This window comes from Hemicordylus capensis, chromosome 5 (genome assembly GCF_027244095.1).
Source record: "Hemicordylus capensis ecotype Gifberg chromosome 5, rHemCap1.1.pri, whole genome shotgun sequence".
In the NCBI taxonomy this organism is placed as follows: domain Eukaryota; kingdom Metazoa; phylum Chordata; class Lepidosauria; order Squamata; family Cordylidae; genus Hemicordylus; species Hemicordylus capensis.
In genome coordinates, this window is record NC_069661.1 from 193,696,028 (window position 1) to 193,715,975 (window position 19,948).

Genomic DNA, 19,948 nt, shown 5'->3' on the forward strand with positions numbered 1-19,948 from the left:
TTTGTTTATTTTTCAAAAGTGTTTTGCTATATATTAAAGAGTGTGTTACTTAGCCTATACAAATTTAATAATTCCTGTGGCACATGGAACTATTTGCCCAGATTGCTGGATCCTGTTAATTTTTCACCAGTTCAGAATTGGTCTAAAGAACTCAGATTTATACTATAAAATTTATACATATCGCTGATACAGGTGGCCCTCATTATTCGAGGGGGTTCCGCTCTGGCCTACAACCGCAGATAATGGTACCTTAAGTCAATGGGAATAGGGGTGTTGGGTTCCGGAACCCATGAAAATGATCAAAACATCACTGAAAAGACAGGGTAAAAGCAGGAATAAGGATGGAGCACAGCACTGTACCTTGGCCACCTCGGCTCTCCCACTCTCCCGCTTCTCGAGCAATGCATAATCATGATGTTTCCTCACCCCATTGTTCAAGTCCAGCCCTTAGCAGCACAAGCCCCTCAGCTCGATTGGTTGGTAAATTGGTCAAAGCAGCAGCATAAAATTAAACCAATTCAAGTAAACACACACAGAGGAGTATGTGAGAATCAAGGAGTAAGAAGAGAATCAATTTTCAATAGAGAAAGTGTTTGATTTAAATTGAAATTTTAAATGCAATTTAAATAAAATAATAATAATAAAATATTATTATTATTGTAATTAATTGTTATTGGTATTGTTGTTCACTGCCTAGAGTCTTTGGCGGAGGCGGTATATAAGAAATTTTTAATAAATGAATAAATAATTCGGCCCTGTAATAATAAACGCTTTTTAAAATTAAAAATAAAATTTCATCAAAATTAAAGTTATATGTTAGCATCTTATGAGGGCAGCACAATGCTGCAAGAACCTCCACAGGAATGGTTCAAAAAAGGCTCCAAAAGGCTATCAAAAGCTCTACAAATCTACATGGCTCCAAAAAGCCTCCAAAACTTCCTGAGCAATGGCTCTTGAAGGCTCCTAATGGCTCCCTAGGGATACCAAATGCTACCTTAAATGGGTTTTGGAAGCACGGGGAAACTAAACATGCAGATCAGAGCACTCCACTGTCCTCCTCCAAACTCCTCTCTCAACCCATGAGCACATGCAGCAAGAGCATGACCATGTATGGGCAGAACTGCACTGCCAAAAACTGCGGATATGTGAAGCCACATACCTTGGATAACGAGGCTGGTTATATACTGCCCAATCACAGATATGTGAAACCGCAAGTGCTGAAACAACACATAACGAGGGCCGTTATTTTATTTTGTTTAAAAAGGTGTAAAATACTTCCATGTCTAGCAAGATCTATAGTGGTCCCCAAGGGTTCCTTTTTATAAGCACTGTAGGGGGAAAAATGGTGACCTCTTTCCATGCTTTAATGTTAAAGGAAGAAGGGCATCTTGGTGAGGTTTGACATGCCAATACATGCTTCTCTTATTTTTTTGCAGAACTTGACATGTAGTAATCTGAATAATATATCCAACCTTTACCCTAGCGCAGGCCTAGCCTCTATTCATCCTCTCTTCTCCCCTTTCTGATTATTCATGAGACATGACCTGTAGCAAATGTTGAGCTGATTGTTTTATATGTCTACAAATAATGATACAAATCTACATTTTATATTGGGGGTGGTTTTTAAAAGATGTTGTAGCTGTTATTGTCGGAGTTGCTTGGTTTTGATTAAAGCCATATAAGTTGCTTTTAAGAAGTGTGTTGTATTAGTTAGTGTATCGTATAAATTTACTTTTGCATTTATAAAAGTTATCTTCTTATAAATTACACAGTCATCTTAGGATTCTCTTTCCACGACTTTTCTCTTAGATGTGACTCAGTTAAGAGCTGTTGGTCAAGTTGACTTCTGCAGATAAGAAGCTTCTTCAGACCTTGAGGTCATTCACACAATCGAAAACTGTGTTCTACCCAGGTTTGGGAGCTGTGTGTACTCCCAATTTTTGATTGTGTGGAAGCAAGGTTAGAGGAAAACCTGGGTAGAAGTGATTGTGTGGAAGCAAGATAGGAGAAAAAGCTACCCAGGTTTTCCTCTAACCTTGCTTCCACACAATCACTTCTACCCAGGTTTTCCTCCTACCTTGCTTCCACACAATAAAAAATGGGGAGTACACACAGTTCCCAAACCTGGGTAGAACACAGTTTTCGATTGTGTGAATGACCTCCTTGATTAAGAAAACTTAAACTTAACCAAGCAGGCATGCTAGACTGTATTAGTATACCCAACTTTGTGGGTTTTCTTAATTTCTGAATAAAAAGTAGATTGGCTATTTCTTGGCTTAAATGAATACTATCATTCAGTTTTGGCCTTTTAATATTACCACTAGGTAGAGATGGTATTCTATTGGTACAAGTGTAATGAAGCAATTTTAAAAGTTAAAGCTGATGGGCACAACTCATCAAAAATCAATGGTATGCAGGTCACATTAATGGAGATTACACATGATATTGCCTGTGTGGTAATGTTGTATCTTTATAAGGGCATTGCTCTCTAATGCTCGTCTGGTGGTGACCCAGAGGCGGGCCTTCTCTGTAGCCGCTCCTGTACTGTGGAATGCACTCCCTGCAGACATCCGTAATTTGAATTCTTTATTGGAATTTAGGAGAGCCCTAAAGACCTACCTGTTCAGCCTGGCCTTCCAGTGCTCTAAAATTGTTAAAGGGTCTTTGATGTTTGTGAACCGCCCTGGGCTATTTTGTAAGGGTGGTCTAAAAATCAAACAAACAAACAAATAAATAATGGCAGGCAGAGGGCTAGTGCAGATGCAATGTACCATGGTCCCTTCCCTAAGCACTTCCCTTGCATGTGAATTTACTCTGCAACTTTACACTCATAGTTAAGGTTTATGTTGGCTCCACATTAAATATGAACACATTGGACCGGGTCTCACTATCCATGAGACCCGGTTTGGGGCTGTGAGCAGGAAGGGAGCCCTGGGTGGCCGGATCAGCCACCCACACGATTGCTGGCTCCGAGACGGAGCCAGCGGGGGCTGGGGAGCTTGGGGGCCATGTGGCCCCTGGAAGCCCCAGTATGCCCTGCGCAAGTGCACAGGGCATACTGGGGAGACCCCCGAGCCGGGAGGCAGCTTTTCACTTCCTGGTCGGGGGTCTACTCGCAAGTAGCTGTGCCGCGGAGCCGCACCACGGCTACTCACGAGCAGATAGCCCGGGTTTGCGTAGCGCTCGCTCCACAAACCCAGGCTAAGGGGCGGGCTACAGGAGCGGGTTAGCCGCTCCAGAACCACCAGGCTCGGCTGCGAGCCCGGTGGTTCTGACGATCAGCAAAAATCAGGCTAGCGGAGTCTAGCCCGATTTTTGCTGATCGTTAGAATAGCCCCATTCTGGTTAAGAGAAAACCTTGGTTAATTGGCTAAACCAGGTTTAGGTGACCTTGGGTAGTGTTACTATACTTTAAAACTGTGGATTGTGCCTATTTGCCCATTTTGAAAGCTGTGCGTGGTTATTAAATACTACCATTACAGGCCAAAGGCACTGTTTTTATTTTCATCCTATTTTGCAGGATTGTATGTCTGTTGCTTTCCCATGAAAGCATCTAAATTCTCTCATCCTAATCCGTGGGCATTTTTCTTCATGGGGTATGATTTACTGTTTGGATGAATGTTGCAGAATTCTCAGCTCTTCTGTCAAACAGCATAAAAAGAGAATATTTGCTGAAGAATTCTGAAAAGGGTGAAATGAAGCACAGGTGCATTAAGAACTGTTTCACACTTCCTCTACTCAGGCGCTGGCAGTACCTGTTAAACATGTGGAGCCTTAATCCTGCTTTATACTTCCCTGATTTCTTCATTAACAAGGTTCCTTCCCATGTTTGTTATTACCTTGTGACACAGGAGTATAGTGTGAGCAAAGGAGAAGTAAACACAACTGTATGGTGGTTTCTCCTCCTCCTGTGTGACAATGTTGCTACTGTAACTGCTGCACAGCCCCCAGACAAGTTGTTGATGTTTTTTATGGCTTTTCAATGAAAAAGTTATCAAAGTAGCTTTTCTGTTATTTATTTAAGATATTTCTATACCACCCAAAACTTGCGTCTCTGGGCGGTTTACCATTAAAATCATTAAAAACTTAAAATCAATTAACAATTAAAATAATTTAAAACACAATATTAAAGATATTAAAACTATAAATCTAATTAAGAGCCTGGGTGAATAAATGTGCCTTCAGTGCCTTTTTAAAAGTTGCCAGAGATGGGGAGATGCCAGTTTACATAGAAAAGGTAAAATAAAAAGTTGCTTGCATCAAATGCAGTTGTGTCTGTTTCCCCAATGAATATCTTGATATCAAAATGCTGTCTATATCTTGTCCAGATTAAACTGGCACTGCAGTTTTAAGGTAGATGTGTCTGAGGTGCCAGTGTCAGACCAGCAGCTTGGAGCAGACCCTTTACTGCCTGCACCATCATGGCAGCTTGCGGATAGTAGGAGTTAGTGGCCTTATCCTTGCTGTGTTGCAGTACCACCTGTATGATTGCCAGAGAAGGTATCGTTGCCCAGATGAAGTGAACTGGGGAACCAGTAAGAGCTCTGGTGGGCCTTATGCAAATGTTTCTTTCTGGCTTGTTTCCTCAGTCTGAGCATCTCATTGCTAGGAGTAATCATAGGACCATAGGAAACTGCCTTGTATTGAGTCAGACCCTTGGTCCATCTTGGCCCATCCCCTGCTAACTGTGCAAAGAGGCACCTTTTTCCGTGGTGATTCTCTTTATTTAGCAGGGGGAGAGTAACTGGCCCTATCCACCCCCAGCACAGTACTTCCAGTGACTGTTGCTGGTGTGTGTCTTATATTTCTTTTTAGAATGTGAGCCCTTTGGGGACAGGGAGCCATCGTATTTGTTTGTTATTTCTCCTTGTAAACCGCCCTGCGCCTATTTTGGAAGGGCGGTATCGAAATCGAATTAATAATAATGATAATAATAATAATAATAATTTTAAAAGACCAAAATAATCCCTGTGGTAATTGGCACCCTGGGTGCAGTCCCAAAAGACCTTGAAGAGCACCTCAACACCATAGGGGCCACAGAAATCACCACCAGCCAATTACAAAAAGCAGCTTTACTGGGAACAGCCTATATTTTGCGACGATATCTATAATAACCAACAGTATTGATGATAAAATTCTGGCATCCCAGGTCCTTGGGAAGGACTCGATGTCTGGATAAAACAAACCAGTCAATAATACCTGTCTGACTGTGTAAACAAGAAATAATAATAATAATAACAACAACAACACAGTATTGTCTACCCTGACTGGCCACAGCTCTCCAAGGTTTCCAGCAGGATTCTCTCCAAGCCCTACCTGGAGATACTAGGGACTGAACCTGGCACCTTCATTCTGCATGCAATGCAGATGATTTACACGGAGCCACATTCCCAAGAGCACTTTTCTTTTTATGACTTGCCTTGTCGCCTGTCCATTTTCTTTGGAAATTGACCGTTGGCTTGGCCCTGATCATACCTCTTCATTACCTCTGTCTCTGGCCCCTTGGATCTTGCTCTGTTTTCTCTGGCCTTGATGCTGCTGGTTTGGATCTTACCCTTATCTTGGCATCCAACATCAACTGAAAGCAGACTGCCGTTGAGGTTAGACATTAGAAATAATAATGTCTAACTATTTTTGTGATTGTTTTATTACAGTCTGCAAGATTCTAAAAACTGGCCAAGCACATAATATTAATGATTTTGTAACTTTTTTCTTTTTAAAATTAATTTTGCTGTAAATCTGTGGCCAAGAACTGCCTTCTATTTTTCAGTAAAGATTTTTGACAAGGAAAATCTGGCTGTGGTAACTTTTGTGTCTCATAACTTTAATCAGTCTTAGTTATATTGGCCATAACACAGTACTCCACGTGTGGCCTAGAGATAAGCATGCATAATTGTGCAACTGGTGCGTGCAAAGCTGCAGATTAATGTAGAGAGCGAAAGATGGGTCTTATGGTTGGATCACAGCCGGTTAATATGCATATCCTTTTGTGGACTGTTGCACACAGCCCAGCATTTTGTTTGGATTGTGGCCATTGCCCATTACTCCTGAGATAGATTTTATTATTTGCTAGATGCCTCGCATGGAGATTCTACTGATGTCGATGTTTTGTTGTTTCCCTCCTGTGTGTTGGGAAAACCAGATAATAGAATCTTATTTTCATTAGCTTTACAGCTGCATAATGATTCTTCAGTGTTTAGTGGATAGAATATAATATTTGGACCAATGGGAACTACATTGATTTCAATGATGTGTTAGATTCTCACACTTCTTTAAAAAAATCTTTTTTCCTGAATGTTAGTTGGTCTTAATTCTACAGGGAAATGATGGGCTTTGCTGCATTTTTATTTTACTTGAAGCAAACAGTACATGGAAATGGGTTTTATGTATTGTTGTAGGGAAATTACCAGTTTATTTCCTTCTTGCCTTTTGAATGAATGAATTTGAACTTTCAAAAAGCAGTAGTCCTGGAGGGGATCATTTACTTCGTCTTTATCCCTCTGTCAACCTGTTTGCAAGAAGACAATACACTGAAATTTATAGACTCTTACTATTGCATTTTGTTTTAAAATAAGCTAAAGATTTGGCATAAGAGAACACGAAATAGTATTGGTCACTGAATTCATCATGTCCCTCCTTGAAGAAATAGAATTGTTGTTGTTTTTCCTTGTCTCCCATGATGAAAATCTAGAGTAGCCTCCTTAATCTGTTGAAAACCGACAATGGGACATATAAGACATTAAAGCATTGGTTTTTAGGACAGAATTTAGGTCAGTGTTTGAATTCCAGAACTGGCATTTATTTTGGTCCTGTGCTTAACAAACTATATAATATACACAATGCATTTATTAGACTTTCTAGTGATTCAGTATAATAGTAAGGGTCCAAAAATATTGGATAACTAGTTACAAGGCATGGTAACTTCCATGGTATTCTGAAAATGTGAACCCAGTATAAGTCCACCTCCACTTTATCGTTTCTCAAATGCAGCCACTGAAAATGCATGTAGCCACCAGGGGGTGCTCATACAGCAACTTTACCTTAATTGGAAAATAATCAACAATCCTTTCAGTCCAGAGATTGAAAAGTTGACAAGAAGAAAAGACATCATCTCCCCTTCTTTTAACCTTTAATGCTTCTAGTTCCCTGAAGGAATTGACTGTTTGGAACTGCCAAGGCTGGAAGGGAAGAAACAACAAAGTGGTGGCTAAGACCAAACATGCAATCAGAAGGGCTTAAGTGGTAAAATGGTTTGCACCATTTCAGACTGCAGGTGGGGATCACTTTAAAAATATTCCTTATGTAAAAATCTCTCCCTGTAATCAGAAAAAACAGCATAACCGAAGTGGGATACTATTCTCCCTGACATGCTAGGTTTAACTTGCAGAGGGCTTTTTGACATGGGGAAGCATTAAAAAAAGAAAAAGAAAAAGAAAAAAAAAAGACATTCCTCGCTCAGCCTGAAGTGTCATAGTCCACTCACCAGCTTGGGATTCTGCTACCTCATTCTGCTACAGGTGTAGACCAGGGCTTAGTTACGGTTCCAGGCAAGGAAAAACACTGTGGAGTTTCTGCTGAATGCTTCACGTGTAACTAGGTAAGTCAATACAAGTTCCTTCTATGGGTGAATACAGCAGAGCTTACTATTTATCAAGTAGCCATCACATAATATTCATGTAAAGGCCACCTAAAGTGGCCCAGTGGGGAAATGCTTGACTAACAAACTGAAGGTTGCCCATTCGAATCCCCGCTGGTACTATATCAGGCAACAACTATATAGGAAGATGCGGAAAGGCATTATCTCATACTGCGTGGGAGGAGGCAATGGTAAACCACTCCTGTATTCTACCAAAGGTAAACCACAGGGCTCCGTTGGTGCCAGGAGTCAAAATCGACTTGATTGCACACTTTACCTTTAATCACTTTGTAAGGAGGTCATTTCAGTTGTCCTGCCAGTGAGGCGGGGAGAAGTGGGAGGGCAACTAAACTGTTCCCCAGCACTTTGCAAGGCATTGCTGGCAACTGACATAGTGATTTTATACAGACATGCAAGTTACCATTTGGTACATAGGATTTTATTCTATGCCAGGATAGTACACACACGTGAGTGGACACACAATTTAGTGCATATGAGAGAGATTATCAAATGGTGGATAGTGCCTCATCTTATTTTTATTTTTTGTCACAAGGAGCAGGATCTTTACTAATATACCATTATTGTTGTGCCATTATAAAATAACCTGAAAAATACTTTTCAGATCAAACAACTTTATAGTGAATTCATTCAAGAATAGTATACTTACCAAGTTCTTGTATTTACTAACTTATAGGAGAGCCCTATTCCGAGAAAGCCACTACTTAAATTGTCACAGGGTCCTTCACATGTGACTTTATAGTCAATGTGTGTACATGTGTAGGGCTATGGAAAATCTCGGCTCCTTGGCATGTTTGTCTGTTACATTCCAACACATATTTGTATGCAGATACTACACAAGGATGCATGCATATCAAAGACATAATTTGTGCAAATCTCTTGAAACCTATTTATTTTCCCATCAGTGCAGCTTAAAGAAAGAGGTGGCATTATGCTGTGAAACAGCCCTTACCAGTTCACAGATGTCAGAGCTAAATTATTAGATACATGTTTGTACCGAGAGGACTAACAGTAACAATCCAATTTGTTGTACAATCAACTTTTAATTGAACCTCAAATTTCAATCAATTGGAATATCAGAATTTGAAATACAGATGTATTTTAAAATGTTATTCTAGTGAAAATCTACCCACCCCACATCTTCCTGTCCTGATACCTCATGCAAAATGCAGACTAATTACATGTGAACTACCCATGCTAACTTGGCAAAGAGGCACCTTTTAACGTGGTGATTATCTTTATTTAGCAGGGGGAGAGTAACTGGCCCTATCCACCCCCAGCACAGTATCTCCAGTGACTGTTGCTGGTGTCTATCTTATGTTTCTTTTTAGATTGTGAGCCCTTCGGGGACAGGGAGCCATCTTATTTGTTTGTTATTCCTCTGTGTAAACCACCCTGAGCCATTTTTGGAAGGGCGGTATAGAAATCGAATATAATAATAATAATATTAATAAGCCACTGCATGGTCAATATTTACACAATATAAGTGGAAAATCAGTCATCACCAAGACGTGGCAATGGCTTAAGAATGGCAACTTGAAGAAAGAAACAGAGGGTTTAATACTGGCTGCACAAGAGCAGGCACTAAGAACAAATGCAATAAGAGCAAAAGTAGAAAAGTCAACAACAAACAGCAAGTGCTGCCTTTGTAAAGAAGCAGATGAAACAGTGGACCACCTAATCAGCTGTTGTAAAAAGATCGCACAGACTAACTACAAACAAAGGCATGACAAGGTAGCAGGGATGATACACTGGAACATATACAAAAAATACAAGCTACCTGTAGCCAAAAATTGGTGGGACCATAAAATTGAAAAAGTTGAAGAAAATGAAGATGCAAAAATATTATGGGACTTCCTACTACAAACAGACAAACATCTGCCACACAATACACCAGATATAACTGTAGTCGAGAAGAAGGAAAAACAAGTTAAAATAATCGACATAGCAATACCAGGGGACAGCAGAATAGAAGAAAAAGAAATAGAAAAAAATCACAAAATACAAAGATCTACAAATTGAAACTGAAAGGCTGTGGCAGAAAAAGACCCAAATAATCCCAGTGGTAATTGGTGCCCTGGGTGCAGTTCCAAAAGACCTTGAAGAGCACCTCAACACCACAGGGGCCACGGAAATCACCATCAGCCAGTTACAAAAAGCAACTTTACTGGGAACAGCCTATATTCTGCGACGATATCTATAACAGCAGCAACAACACTGATAATAAAATTCAGCCATCCCAGGTCCTTGGGAAGAACTCGATGTCTGGATAAAACAAACCAGTCAATAACACCTGTCTGACTGTGTAAACAAGAAATAATAATGTGAATGCATGTAAACAAAATGGAGCTTCTTGAAGTTTTGAAGCCACAATCACATACATGAGAGGGATGAATATATTGTTTTATAGACAACTTTTCAAAAAAAAAAGTTCACAAAGTGGTTTACATAGTGAAAAGAATAATAATTTTTAAAAGGATTCCTGTCTCAAAGTGGCTTACAATCCTAAAAAGAAACACAAGGCGCATATCACATCAACACAAGTGCTATCACATTAGTGATAGCACTGGAGAGAGGTTATGCTTAGACAATTGCTCTTCCCCTGTAAAATATAAGAAAAATGCCACTTTAAAAGGTGCCTCTTGCTCAGGTAGCAGGGATAATTTGAACAATCTGTTGAGACTTGGTTAAATGAATGAAGTTGTGTCTCACTGAACAATTATCTGGTCTTCAAACAGTAGAGGGTGAACCCAGGTTTTTACAGTCAGAGTGCTAAATAGTTCCAAATGGAAAGACTTTTTGGAAAGACACACAGGGTGGTGGTGATGCGTTGATGAGCATAAGAAAACTAACCCCCGCCTTTTTGCATATTTCTGTTCGTGCTCAATTTAGCATTTTAACTGATATTTGGGAATACCTCCCCCCACCACACCCCCACTGCTTGGCCCTGCGGTATTATTTGAATGTTGCTTGTGTGATTTGTTTGCTTACAGCAAAGGGGAAGATGAAAAGGCAGTGTTCAAGCTGACAGTCATTTGATTTGCATTTGTAGCAGTTGCTGCCTCTCTTGTTTAGAGGCTATACAATTTTCATTTACAGTGCAACACATGCTGCATTCATCAAGAGGATTAGCCGTATTCTATGAATTAGGAGGACAACCTTGCAGAGAATATGTTTGACTGCATTAAATGCTTTCAGCCCGCTTCTTTCTGTTTTTTTTATTTTCTTGAAATTAGCATATTTTGTTCAGATCCTCATTATTTGTGTCCTTCAAATGTTGTCTTAAGAAGTGTTGGATCAAATTAGGGCTTGCACACAAGCATTGAGGTCTTTTTGACAGTGCTTAGGAGTTGTGTAGGTTTGGGGCTGGTGAGGCAACAAGACAGAGTTGCTCTCAGCTAAATTGGTTGTTTTCAATCTCTTTAAATAGTGGTGGTATATCTTTCCCCATTGTAATTTCTATGCTAGCAGGTTGCTTTCATATGCGACTGACTATATTATCATATCGAAAATGCATGCCTTTAGCCTGGATGTCTGAATATCTAGTTATTTTCTACAGATGTAATACAGCCTGTGTGTGTGGTATGTAGTGTGTGTGTATGTGTGTGTATGTGTGTGTGTATATATATTCACACACACACAAACACTGTGCTACTTTTCTTGCATCCTAGAAAGTCTGTTTGCTTTGAGAGGTAATCTTTGCCAGCCCAAATCTCAATGACTGGTATGTTTTATCACGTATGAATGTGTTTGCAGATATCTAGAAGGAGAAAACCGGTTTTTTTATATATACACTTTTTAAATTATTAAAACATTCTTATTTATTTCAGACCTCTTCTGTGCAACTCTGTGGCAACTGAAAAAATGTATTTCATGTATGATATAATAGTGTGTTAATTTCTACTCCATAGTTTCAAAAGCTAATCATGGCTTCCATTTATTTCAGGTCACCTTTGTTCAATCCTGTGGCAACTGAAAAAAATTGTGTTTATGTAATGTGTGAGATAATGCCATCTATATTTCTACTCCATATTTTAAAAACGGTACAGTGCCTTTCGATTACACCAAAATAAAAATCAACACATGTCAAATGTCAAATCATAATGGCAACAATAATTTCCAGTTACATCTGATCCAGCCAAATTCTTTCCAAACCGTTCAAGGATAGCAAGCAGTGCTTAAGGGCCAAAAGATTATACAGCTTTATACAGTTGCCTGAGAACCAGAAGCGTGTTATAGTTGTGCCTCTTTCAAGAGGTCACTTCAAAATCCTTCAATTGCTACTGGAAAATGGCCTATTTGCTTATTGAGATGACTTTCCAGACCAGCCCTTTCACCAGGTGAAATGAAGCAGTTGCCTCAGGTGGCAGGAGAGGGTGGGTGAGTGCTGTCTTGCTGCCACATTCTCTCCACCATTGCAAATGCGACCCCACCTGCCATCCAGGGAGTAGGAGGAGGAGCTAGTATACAATTGGGTAAGGAGGAGAAGCAGAGTATGCTGCTCAGAGGGGAGTGGAGTGTCCCACTGGATTGGAGCGTGCTACTGCATAAGGGCATTACTGCATAATGGTGCCTTGCCATGCTGTATCAGGCACTGGGGGTATTGGATCAGCCCTGATGACTTTGCTTCCCATATTGGGGGAATTTGGAGCAGGGCCCTTATCTCACTAATAATGATCTTACCAGGTAGTTGGTTCATGTAGGAAGAGTCATATAGAAAGAGTCACTTGAAAACCTTTTGTTAAAAGGCAGGTCATACTATAAAAGAGCTATGTTGTGGATGCCTTGGGTTGTCTTTCTGTGGTCATAACTGTGGAACGTGCTCCCCATAGATATAAGAGGATTCTCTTCCTTGGAGGCCTTCAGGAAACCCTTAAAGCCCCATCTATTTAGCCTGTCTAATATCATCTAGTTCTAATTTTAATTTTAATCTGGTTTAAATTGTTTTTTAAAAACTTAATTGTTTTATTATGTGTCTTTTATTTTAACGTAAACTGCCCTGAACAGCTTTAGGAAGGGCTGAATGAATGAATGAATGAATGAAATATCTTGGGAACATTTTTTAATATTAGGTACTATCTATTGGGAGCTTGCCCTTCGCTACTAGCTGAAATGAACTCTAATTGCTATCACTGGTGAAATGCACTAGAAAAATCCCAGGTGGATGGTAACCATGCAGAACTCTTTCACAGCATTTGCCATAACATTTACCTGGATGTGAACTGCTAGATGCAGAAGCTATATATGGAAATACTGGCTTTTGAACTTTCAGTGTCTCTGTGCTTAAAAAATAAAATAAATCTGAAGTGAAGCAAATAGATCCTTCAGGGCAATTGAAAGTAACACAGTTGGTGAGGCAAAATCTGTTAATTCATTCCAGTTTTTATGTAACTTCTGATTTAGATCAAAATGACAGCACAGCAAGATGTATGTAAGGTGAAAGCCAATGCAGCGACTCTCAAGTATATAAATGAAGCAGCATGCCTTTCTGAGCAAGAACAATCCTCAAGAGCATATCACACCCAAGTTCTGCACACTCCATTGACTCTTTGCTTGCTTGAGGATACACTTCAGAGTCTTGATCTTAATCTCCAAAGCCATTAATAGGCCAGCTTCATTTCTATTTGAGTCTGTCTTGCATCAGCAAAAGTGGATAAGGTCAGCTGCTGAGACCTTTCCCTCAACCTATATTTCAGCTTGCTTCCATATAGTTCTGTGTAGCTGTATATGCTCAGGCAGGTTTCTTCAAAGGCCAGAGTGAGAGCAATGCTCCATGTTATGATTGCTGTGGGAAACACTAGTACAACCTGGTGTTTCCTGCAGCAATCAATGTGTAGCACTGCCCTGAGGCTGTCAGCTCTGAATGTAATGACACATACAGTTTCCTCCTGAGTTTTTTCTCTCAACAGCTAAGATTTAAGAGTGACTTATGATGATTGGTGTTTGGATGGGAGATGGAGGAGAGAGTGGTCTGAGGTGAGGCCGAGACCCACAAGAGGGTATCGACAGAACTGAGTATGGAATAGAATGTATATGAGCCATGTTTTCAGTGTTGTGCTTCCAGACCCGACTAATAACTTGAGATGCCATTTCTGTTGAAGACCAGCAACTAACACTGTGAATCTAAATTTAAATTTGTGAATCCAAAGCTGTATTAAATTAGAAGTGTGTTGGACGTTTCTGTGTGGGAGAATCAAGACAGAATTCTTGTGCGCTCATTTTAGTTACAAAATTCAGTCTTATATGGAAGGCCTAGCTAGGTACAGTCCCCAGCGCCCATCTGGCATTATTCTTAGGAATTGTGACGTTATTCTTAGTCACTGGTGACTTTTTGTTCTGAATGCAATCCCATTACATTATGTAAGTTAGACAACACATGAGTTGTCTTGCTTCTAACTTATTCTTTTATAACGAATATAGATACCTTGGTCAATTTTTAGAAGTCTTCAGGTTTCAAATTGCATTGCATTCAAAGGGATAGACAGACCTGAATGCCAAAAGGATGTTTTTGGTATACCCTGATCTTTTACTTCCTTAAATCAGAATTCTTCAGATGTACAAGTGGACCCCTTCATTTAGGTTGTACTTAAATACATCCTCCTGATATTTGCTGTGAAGAGAGGACATCACTAACCTAAAGTTCTGGCACTTGGATTTATTACTCTTCTGTCTTTCCCTTCCTGCCCCACATCTTATTTTCCTTTCTTGTGATTGTACTACCCTATATTATGATCCCTTCTCCTCCCGCTAGAAATTGGTGATGTTTAAACATTGATTTGTGTACATCCAGTACCATTTTCTGTTGTTTCTACTTTGTCAGCTTGGCCTTCTGCTGATAGCATTGCATTAATGTCTGGTTTAATGGTTTGTTTAAAGTACTGTAGATGCATGCTGCTTCCTGGCAAACTGTAAATGCTACAACAGTTAAGGAAGTTGGGTTCCCCAGGTATAACTATTCATGGTACCTACACGATGCAATGTAGTCTACAGAACATTCAAAGCAAAGGAATGGTATACATTCATGCTGTGGACTTGGATATGCAGAATGAGGTTAATTTCTGCCATGTTATATGTCTGTGTCACCTTAAGTGGCGCAGCAGGGAAATGCTTGGCAAACAAGCAGAAGGTTGCCGGTTCGAATCCCCGCTGCTACTATATCAGGCAGCAGCGATATAGGAAGATGCTGAAAGGCATCATCTATGTGGGAGGAGGCAATGGTAAACCCCTCCTGTATTCTACCAAATAAAACCACAGGACTCTGTGGGCGCCAGGAATCGAAATCGACTTGATGGCACACTTTACCTTTATGTGTCTGTACATGTCTATATGTGCACACATTAAAAATATAATATGGAATTACTATGAACTTTTAAAGATTTCACATGGCTCTACAATCATGCCATGTATTAAATCCTGTCATTTACTAGGTTTTTTAAGTAAGAAATTTTAGAAATGAAATATCCTCCAACAAAGATATAGTCAAGGCAACATGAAGTAGACAAAGATGATGACTGATGGAGGAGGGGATAGAAACAATATGAGAAGTACACTTGCTGTTAAGTATTATTAGATGTGACTCTGCACTTGGTAAGTGACTAGTCAGTATCTGTTTGAGGAAGTGTGGATATTTGTAATTGTCTTGAGTGAGGAGTGAATCTACTTGAACCTTTCCCCACCCACATTTCAAATAAAGATTTTATGCTTCAGTGAGAAAGGAGACCTTGTCGGCACTCAAGCATGACTGGCCTTAGAGGGAGAAGGTTTAAGTGTGCCAGTGTGGCAAGAAATCATTCTGCAGAAATAAATGAGGAATGGGGGTAATATTAAAAGGATTGTGACATGAGAAAATGGGATATGTTGCACATGAGACTTCATGTGATCTGAGCACTTACTTCATAGTGGAATGCTTAGTAAACACCTGGAGATACTGCAGCAAAATCAAACCAACTAGACTTTACCTTCTAGCCTAGTATCCTGATTCTAGTGTGCTGGTACCATAAGCAAAGCCACTTTTTGTGCATGTAATGGCTTATACTGTACAAGCCTTTTTCCTATTGCCTCTGTATGCTTCAAGGTAGTAAATGTTTCACTTATTAAAAGGGAAATGAGAAATAGCTGCGCAATTCCAAAGTGCCAATTTGAACGATATTTTTCTGGGTTGTGCTATTAAAGGGGGAAAGTTCGGAGAGGGCGCCTGTTGTGACATCTTTTGCAGATGTCGCAATGCCCCCCTGGCACATTCCTTTATTGCACGTAGGGGTGGGGGGTTGTCTAAACTGCCCCTCTAGACATGCTCTAAATACTGTTTTTGGCTCATGTAGAGTTAGTTAGATGGTTAGGACAATAAAGAAATGTGATAAAGGAGCATGCTGGGAGGGTGTTGGGACATTTGCAAAGGATGTCACGACAGATGCACTCTCAGTATGTCCCCTTTTTAATTGTATAGGTTAGTTTTGAAGGGAAAATATCATCTAAACTAGCCCAATGAGAGTCTAGATTGCTTTTGAAAGTTCCTTATTCTGATACTCTGCTTCAGAATGGAGAAATATATACCTACAGATAACATTTTACCATCACTAATGCATCCCTCTTCCAATAGTCTTGGATATCATTTGTAACACTAATAAAATAAACTTTTAAAAATGTTTAAAACTTCTTCAGCAAGGCTGGTTCAACGTTGCACTATCTACCTAAGGAAAGTTCATTGTAGAGTCTCTGCTTTCTGCTGTCGTGCTGTATAGGCTGATGGCAGAATTCCAACCCACTCCATTCTCTGATTCTTAAAGGGACACCATGATTTTGATAGGTTTACATGAGTACAATATGTTCACGGCAGGGTAAGACAATATAGTTAGTGAGATAAAAGGCTTTACAAAATCGAATTAGCTCATGTGTTCTCTGGGGAGCTTCATGTACTTCACGCAAGTGCAACCCAGGAAGTTCAGACATGGCTAAAGAAGGAAAATAATATTCTGTAGGGCACATTCCCACTTCATTTGGTTTGTGGGAAATGAGAGGAGAGCTGGTCTTGTGGTAGCAAGCATGACTTGACCCCTTAGCTAAGCAGGGTCTGCCCTGGTTACATTTGAATGAGAGGCTAGAAGTGTGAGTACTGTAAGATATTCCCCTTACGGGATTGAGCCACTCTGAGAAGAGCATCTAGGTTCCAAGTTCCCTCCCCGGCTTCTCCAAGATAGGGCTGAGAGAGATTCCTGCTTGCAACCTTGGAGAAGCTGCTGCCAGTCTGTGAAGACAATACTGAGCTAGATGAACCAATGATCTGACTCGGTATATGGCAGCTTCCTGTGTTCCTATGATACAATGGTTTCCCCACGTATGTCATAAGGCAGGATAAATAGGGGGTTTCACAACTGGAAAAGGTCTGAAAATAAAATTGCTGCTATTAATGCCTTTATATAAACCCATGATATGGCCATACTGTATTTAGAAAACAGTGTATAGTTCTGTTCTCCATTTCACAAAGAATATCCAGCATTGGAAAAGAGCAAATAAAATTCACCAAACTGACTCACTTTAACACATGCCTGTTCTTAGCTGAAAAGAAAACTATGCTAAGGATGGTGGGAATGGTAAAGTAAAGGTCAAGTGTGCAGTTGAGTCAGTGTCGATTCCTGGTGCTGACTGAGCCCTGTGGTTTTCTTTGGTAGAATACAGGAATGGTTTACCATTGCCTCCTCCCGTGCAGTATGAGACGATGCCTTTCAGCATCTTCCTATATCACTGTTGCCCAATATAGGTGTTTCCCATAGATTGGGAAACATACCAGCAGAGAGTCGAACTTGCAACTTCTTGCTTGCTAGTCAGGTCATTTCCCCACTGCGCCATTAGAATGGCAGATTTGTATAAAATAATGTAAGCTTGGATAATCCTAGAACTTGGGCTTACCCATTGAAACTTATTGGTAGAGGGTTTAGAACAGTCAAAAATTACTCCCTGGGGTCGTGGGAGCTGCACCACCACCAGGCGCGAGTGTGGCAAGACCTGCAGGCAGCCAGCCCGGTCTCTGTTCCTCATGGGGGTGGGGGGCAGCTGGGCCATGGCAGCCTGCCTGCTTGCACAGTTAGGGGGCCATTTTAAAAGCTCATCCCTAGGCCCACTCCATCCTTGCTACGCCCCTGCTTAGCAGTCATGAGTTAAGGGGACAGGTTCATGTGTGGATTGGTAACTGGTTGAAGGACAGGAAACAGAGGGTAGGTATAAATGGAGAGTTTTCACAATGGAGGGAAGTAAAAAGTGGGGTCCTCCAGGGATCGGTACTGGGACCAGTGCTCTTTAACTTGTTCATAAATGATCTAGAAGTTGGGATAAGCAGTGAAGTGGCCAAATTTGCAGATGACACTAAACTATTTAGATTAATGACATCCACAGCAGATTGTGAAGAGCTGCAAAAAGATCTCTCCAAATTGGGGGAGTGGGTAACAAAATGGCAGATGCGGTTCAGTGTAAGCAAGTGTAAAGTGATGCATATTGGGGTAAAAAACCCCAGGTTCACATATACACTGATGGGATCTGATCTGTCGGTGACTGACCAGGAGAGAGATCTTGGGGTCGTGGTGGACAGCTCATTGAAAGGGTTGACTCAGTGCATGGCAGCTGTTAAAAAGACAAATTCCATGCTAGGGATCATTAGGAAGGGGACTGAAAATAAAAATGCTAATATTATAATGTCCTTATACAAATCTATGGTGCAGCCAGATCTGGAGTACTGCGTACAGCTTTGGTCACTGTATCTTAAGAAGGATATTGTAGAAATGGAAAAGGTTCAAAAGAAGGCAACCAAGATGATCAAGGGCCTGGAGCAGCTTCCTTATGAGGCTAGGCTACAGCATGTGGGGCTCTTTAGCTTGGAAAAGAGGCGACTGTGGAGGGACATGATCATGGTGTATAAAATTATGCATGGCATGGAGAGGGTGGACAGAGATAAATTTGTCCCCGTCTCTCACAACCCTAGAACCAGGGGTCGTTCCCATGAAACTGAAGCTTGGGAAATTTAGGACCAACAAGAGGAAGTACTTTTTCACACAGCGTATAATTAATCTATGGAATTCTTTGCCATTGGATGTTGTGATGACCACCAGCTTGGATGGCTTTAAAAGGGGCTTAGACAAATTCATGGAGGACAAGTTTATCAATGGCTACTAGTTTGGTGGCTGTGGGCCACCTCCAGCCTCAAAGGCACAATGCCTCTCAATACCAGTTGCAGAGGAGCAACAGCCGGAGAGAGGGCATGCATATACATCTTGCCTGTGGGCTCTCTGGCCACTGTGTGAAACAGGATGTTGGACTAGATAGGCTTTGTGCCTGATCCAGCAGGGCTGTTCTTATGTTCTTATGACTATGGGATTCAGAATCACTACTGAGCTGAACACACTATCATTGAGTGTTCCTTGCATGGGATATTGTGGGAAGACATCCATTGGACTGCCCTAGACACTCCTGGAACCTAACATCTTAGAGTGACTCTGTGGGCCTGCCATAGGACCATCCCCCTAGACCACTGAGTGAAATTCTAGAACCTCTGAGGCTGGACATTCTCTATGTGGGCTTGCCGCAGGCTAACTTGGAACCCCTTGTGAGCTCTCTTTGTTCATCTATCTGTGGACACATGAAGTATCACAAACCTTGGTGTCATGTTGGTACCTCACTGCTTCTCCTTGCTCTCCACTTTGGCAGAACCTTTGTGAGGACTCCGAATGTTCCCCTGGTTGAAAAGGCATGCCTTTTGGCATTTCATAAGAAGCAGCAGTTATTGGACATGAATTTAGTACTTACTCTCAATTCTCTCTCTCTTCTCTATTCCTTTTCCTTCTCCCACCTCTCTCCTCCTCTGGCTATTAGTGTATTTACTTGAATCCAAGACTAGGTCCCCCCGCCAAGTTCTTCAATATTATAAATCAGGGGGTTATCTTAAATCCAGAGTATTCTTCCTTTTGAGTAAATATAGGTATAACTTCTGTTTAACCCCTGTTTTTAAAAGGGCTCCTCTTACATTCAGATTAGGGTAACTACTATAGAACCTTCACCCCCTCCTCCTTATCTAATTCCTGGGAGCTACCTTCATTCCCTGTGCAACTGTGGCAGTATCAAGCTTGTCAGATACTATTGTTTGCAGTGTTCCTCTGCTTTATTTCTTTGTTTCAGAAGACTCATCTTGGAGTCTGTTGCTCCTCTAGGGCAACCTTGACACAATTGGCTGTGTCCAAACTGTGGTCTGTTTTGTTATGCACACTTGAAAATTCAGTTTCGAGCTAAATTATCCCCGGTTAGTCTAAG

The 19,948-nt window shown here is 40.8% G+C and overlaps 1 protein-coding gene across 10 annotated transcripts in view; it reads left to right on the forward strand.

Annotated features, from left to right (window-relative positions):
- The window catches only part of NAV3 (neuron navigator 3), an 840,967-nt gene that overhangs the window by 107,403 nt on the left and 713,616 nt on the right, over positions 1–19,948 (forward strand). The window contains exon 1 of one of the 10 annotated variants that reach the window (XM_053252190.1): positions 7,102–7,597. The exons of the other annotated variants lie outside the window; for them this stretch is intronic. The gene's annotated coding sequence lies outside the window, so the exon portion shown is untranslated. Of the gene's footprint in view, positions 1–7,101; positions 7,598–19,948 lie in introns of those variants that run through there. 10 annotated transcript variants of the gene reach the window in all.